The 5,911-nt window shown below is 42.1% G+C and overlaps 1 non-coding gene across 1 annotated transcript; it reads left to right on the plus strand.

The window, feature by feature from the left end:
• Positions 1–545: 545 nt before the first annotated feature.
• TRNAE-UUC (transfer RNA glutamic acid (anticodon UUC)) lies at positions 546–617 on the plus strand. Its single transcript has one exon. It is a non-coding gene; the product is annotated as a tRNA-Glu (tRNA).
• Positions 618–5,911: the final 5,294 nt, after the last annotated feature.

A 5,911-nucleotide genomic window follows, 5' to 3' on the forward strand; every position in this document is an offset into this window, starting at 1 on the left:
GTCTCCACTCCCGTCACCTCCCTCCAGCAGTGGGAGAAGGACACCTCTGGACTGTGGGCATTAAACAAGATGAACACATGGCCCATGAATGCGGGCCATTACAGCTGTCAGCCCACCTCCTCTCCACTGTGACTGCAGCTCTCCCTTCAGGGACTGGCTGCCCTTGGGCTCACCCCTGAGCCCAGGCCCTTTCTGTAACTTAACTCTTCTCACATACCAACATCATCCACTGTGACTTGGACCTGTGCTTAGAGGATCATCCTGTTTGAGGAATACTGAAGTCGGCTAAAAATAGCACCATCTCTTAGCTATTCCAGCATCCTTCTGTTCTGTATGATCTATACTCTAATTTGCATTTAGGAGATGTGCTGACAAAGGTAAGCTCAGTTTTGTCTCAATTACTAGAAATTCCTCATTAGTAGGGAACAAATTAATGAACTCTTAGTTGTCTTGTTAAAGTAGTCATCACTAAGACTTAGTACACTGCTGTCTGGCTTCGAGTGCCCTGACCTCATTTACTCTTATCAAGGCCAAAGGCTGGGACTTCCCTGGTGTTCCAGTGGTTAGGACTCGGCACTTTCACTGCCGTGGCCCGGGTTCAATTCCTGGTCAGGGAACGAAGATCCCACAAGCCACACAGCGTGGCTGGGAAAAAAAAAAATAACCAAAGACGTCCTAGTATTTTCCTAGTATTGTCACATCCAAAGGCCACTTCCAGGCCTGGCTGTAAGTCCTTCTGTGCAATCAGCCATGTTTTTGTTTTTCCCTAGATCAGTGTTCTCAGAGACCATGTGTGTGAGGTAAAAGAACCCTGGATCCTCTTGGGAGAGAGGAACCTAGGAACCACATGGGAATATGTCAGGAGAGAGAAATAACCCTCCATTGCAGGGTTGTTTGTTACAGCAGCTAGTGTGTTACCCTGACTACTATGGACACTGACAGAGACATTCCTGGAAAGCAGGATGTTGATGAGATGGGCATTCAAGGGGGAGAGATTCCACACTTGGTGGAGCCATAATTCTGCTGTGCCTCTCTTATTCAGCCCTCCCTTACTCTCACAATCATCCCAAACTTCTGTCTGAGAGTTAGCAGCCTGCGTTGACTTCCTCCTGTGACTCCCACAGCTGAAAAGTTTTGGAGAACGATGTCCCAGGAGGGCCAGCATTGGGCATAGCATGCCCTTCACTAGCTCTTCTGCTGCGCCCCCCTCCTGCCCATATGAGCATATGGGTCAGAAGCCGGCTGCTCCAGAAGCCTCCTCACCCTTGATCCCATCCCTGGTCTCTGCCCAGAGGGCTGGGCCGAGGGATGGAGGTGCAGACCCGCAGAGCACAGGTGTGAGTTGGCCATGATTTCAGGCTAATGAACGCTCGTGGGCCCTTTTGCTGGTTGCCAGCTCTGAGCTTTGTGTGCTGGAAACATCTTGAACAAAATGTCATGAAGAGCATCTCGGCGGTGTCCTGCTGACTGAGGACACAGTGCTGCCGAGCTTGCCATCTGCCCGCAGCCTCTCTGAGGTAATTATATCAGAGTCTCTCAAGTCCTGGAGCAAGGTGGATGTCAAATGCACTTTCCTTCCTCTAGGAAGGTAATTTTCATTTTCTCAGTTCATTTGGAGCTGCATATCGTTATTGTTTCCAGGTGTGAGAGAGGCATGCGGAGAGAAGATGGGGGAGTGTGTGGAGTGAGGAAGGAGAGGGGCATGGATGCTAATTTTGGCAACTTTTAATTAAACTATAGGCTGGAAAAATTCCATTGTTATTACTGCTCAGCTTTCTGACTGGAGTGGCTTAACGTCTTCTTTATTAGTGTAATAGTCTGAAAGCATTTTCTTTTTTCTCCAATTGCTAATTTGCTTAGGCAAAGGAAATGCGTCTGATAGCTCTTGGAAGGAAAATATTTTCCAAATTTGCTGAACACAGAGTTTTATGCTTTTTCCCTCTGCCCCGCCTGTAATTGCTTTTTGTTTGGGGTGGGAGGAGAGGGGGATTCAGTTCTACACATGAAGGGTGGTTAATGAGACTCTCACTTGGCAAGAGAAATGCAAAGCTGGTCCTCACTGGAAATGTGTTGTAAATGTGGGACTCCTCCAAGTCCTGTACTGGGTCACCTTCCCTGGGTGGCGGGTCTTAGGGTTCCTCTGACCTTGGGCAGCATTCAGGACCATTCTGGATAAGGAGGGCAGGGTAGTATCTCTTCCTTATGGAGTTACTTAAAGAATTTTTATAACAAAGGCTAGTGGCCAAGACCACAAAGGCATTGGAGGGCAGGTGGCTGTCCAGGTGCCCTTGGATCAGGTAACAAAGGGCTTGTAGACATTTAAAAGTGTGCTTTGAAACATTAATTTCATTGTTTTCACAGCAAGTGAACAAATTAGGCTTTATTTTACTTTTTAAAATCATTTTACAGTCGGAGAAATTGAATTTTATAAAGGAAAAATTGTTCACCCAAGGTTGTCTGGTAAGTAGATTGATGAACAGTCCCTATTTTCTTAGGACTGAGGGAGTTTCTGGGACATGGGACTTTCAATTTTAAAATGGAGTGAGTCGTGGGCAAAATGGGGTGAGTTGGTCACCTTATTAGTAAGTTCAATTCTGGGTCTTGAAATCCAAGGACAGGGTTCTTTCTTGTTCCTCACGGCTGCCCCTGGTATATGCACTGTATTAATTGTGGTGTTACTTGGCTTTATTTAGGCTTTTATTATTTTGCACATGGATACTAACTACCTTACCAGCGAAGTAATATGGCTGACCTAGAGCTGTACAGGAGAATGAACACCCCCAATGTTAACAGTACCGGCTTGTGCCTTTTGAAAAATTGCCTTTAAGAGGTTTCATATTACTCCATTTCTCGAGACGTGTTTGGAAATTCCAAATCTTGCAATTTGTCGCTAGACCCATTTTTAGGGCCATTCAAGAGACTGAGTCTTATTATTTTGCAGTTACGTGTTGTGGCAAAATTACCTTTTAGTAATTTGCCTCTTGTTTCACCTCTCTTGCTCTTCTAGTTTTGGCCAAGAATATTTTCTTGCCTATCTGTCTCTACTATGTGTCATTATACCCTAAGACCAGCTTGTTTCTGTGGTCATGAATCTATAATAGTAGAAAATGTGGTTGATTATAAGTGCAGTTGGTGTTTGACGACCACCAGTATGGTTTTGTGAGTAACGAGAGGAAGTAACCCATCGAATACTGAACGTACCACACGCTAGTATATGGTATCATTTGGCACATTATTCAAATATAATGTAAAATAAGCAAGGATCCAGAATTTGGTTAATAAAAAGTAAGCATTGTTATTGTGCTGTAAGTGAAACCCCAGGAAGGTTTTAGAAAAGGTGTTTAGAAGGAAGTACTAGTGGAGAACCATAGTCACAGGACATACACTCTGGCCATAGACTAGACCTTTGTTATTTAATTAAAAAGTAAGCCAATAGGGGATATCAATTTCTCTTTAAATTTAGTAGAAATATTACAAAAGCTTATTCAAGAAAGCTAAAAAAAACAAGGAGCATTAAAAAATAAGGAGCATTAAACACTTTTCCCCCCTGAGAATATTTTATATTTTATCACTTTTTAGCCTTACATTTCTTTGTAGCATTAGGTCAAACCAATAGCAATTGTTTTAGGCCAGAAATGGTTGAGTACTGGCAATTTTATATGGTTCAACCTAACATGACTATTTCTATCTTGCTGAGGGAGAAATGGAATTTATTACCGAGACTGTGAGTTATTGGAAAAACAGGGCAGAAAGCCCTTCTGATCTCCAGTATAGAGCTCTTTCTGTTTTTCTCCTTTATAGCTCCAGCTCCAGTGGCTCTCACAGAGCAAAAACTTGATAAATGTGTGTGATGGTTTTTGAAAAATGGTCACAAATTTGTTGATACTCTTCCCATCAGGAGAGTCTATGTCCTTACCTCTTGAATCAGGCAGTCTTAAGATTTTTTTTTTCCCAAACAAACAACTTTTTATTGAAGTATAGTTGATTTACAATGTTGTGTTAATTTCAGGTGTACAGGAAAGTGGTTCAGTTATGTATATATACATACATATATTCTTTTTCAGATTCTTTTCCATTATAGTTTATTACAAGATATTGAATATAGTTCCCTGTGTTATACAGTGGATCCTTGTTTATCTATTTTATATATAGTAGTGTGTATATGTTAATCCCAAACCTCTAAATTATCCCTACCACCCCTTCCCCCTTTGGTAACCATACGTTTGTTTTCTAAGTCTGTGAGTCTATTCCTCTTTTGTAAATAAGTTCATTTGTATCATCTTTTTAGATTCCACATATAAGTGATACATGATATTTGTCTTTCTCTGTCTGACTTCCTTCACTTAGTATGATCATCTCTAGGTCCATCCATGGTGCGGCAAGTGGCATTATTTCATTCTTTTTTATGGCTGAGTAATATTCCATTGTGTGTATGTACCACATCTTCTTTATCCATTCCTCTGTCGATGAACATTTAGGTTGCTTCCATATCTTGGCTATTTTAACTTATGATTATCTGGACCAGTGGAAGTGACACTATGTGAACCCCAAGGGTAACTCACGACAGGCCATGCAGTTTTTCCCTGGTTCTCTTAGAATGGTCATTCTTGTGCCACTCACTCCCCTGTGCATGCAGTGAGAAGCCCAAGTCACATGGAGAGGCCACATGGGGGTATGACCACACATTGGTGATCATGTGGAGCCTAGCCTTTAAGTCATGATGTCCCAGGCACCAAACATGGAGTGAAGGGGCCTCCAGTATGTTGGCCCCCAGCTACTTGAGTCTTCTCAGCTGAGACTCTGGACACCGTGGAGCAGAGACAAACCATCCCTGCTACGTTCTGCTCAAATTCCTGACACACAGCATTTGCGAGCATAATAAAATGACCATTGTTTTAAGCCACTAAATTTGCAGTGCTATGTTATTCGTCAGTAGGTCCCTGAAACAATGTGAAAAGAACATGTACTTCTTGTCTAGGAAGTTGGGCATCATTCTCAGTTACAAAACTGAGACAGGTGCCCCCATGTCATCTGAGTTCCAACCGGCTACTGTCCCTGCCCATGGAAGCTCATGCTTGCCATTGACCATGCAGGAACAAAAGCCAGGAGTGTCAAGGTGACACCAGCTCTAATTGGCTTGATGCTCTGATAAGCCTGAGGAGGGTTTCTGTCTAGTGAGGGAATCCCAGTCTGCAGACACTCAGGTTTGTCAGAAATACTTCTTGAAGGAAAGTGCTGTCAGTTGGGTTCGGATGCTGCTGGAATGCAAAAGGATTCTTCACATGTGCGTATCTTTTCATTTAAAAATAACTTTAAAATGTATTTTGAAAGAAGCAATGCATATTCATTATACATGAATTGAAAATACAGACAAGCCAAAGGAAGAAAGCAAAAGACATCTATAGTCACATCCAGAGGCAAGTGCTATTACCACCTCCTTTCCTGGGCATAAATCGTATGACCTATTTGTATATAACATGATGTAATATGTGATTATTACAATAAGACTTATAAACATTTAATATGTACATTTTAACATATGAGATTATACTATCCATATTTTCTATACCTACTTTTTTATTTACATAGTTCCATGCCTGTATATAAAACTCTTATTTATTTGTACTGATTGCATAAGATGCATCACATGATTGTACTGTAATTTATTGCTTCTCCTGGTAATGGATGTTTACACTTTTCCCATACTTTTATTGTACAAATCATGCCATATCACCTTCTAAAGACAGTGCTTAAGTGATTCAGGCTGGCTGTTGGTTGAGGCTATTTCTTGTCTTTTGCACATCCCAGGCACATTTCTAATAGAAAATGCTTACCCTTATCCCCTAGGTCTTTCCTCACCCCTCACCCCACCCCAACACATCTACACACACACACACACACACACACACAC

The sequence above is a fragment of the Aethalodelphis obliquidens genome, unplaced genomic scaffold (assembly GCF_003676395.1).
Source record: "Aethalodelphis obliquidens isolate GAN/ISIS:26980383/991018 unplaced genomic scaffold, ASM367639v1 scaffold62, whole genome shotgun sequence".
NCBI lineage: Eukaryota > Metazoa > Chordata > Mammalia > Artiodactyla > Delphinidae > Aethalodelphis > Aethalodelphis obliquidens.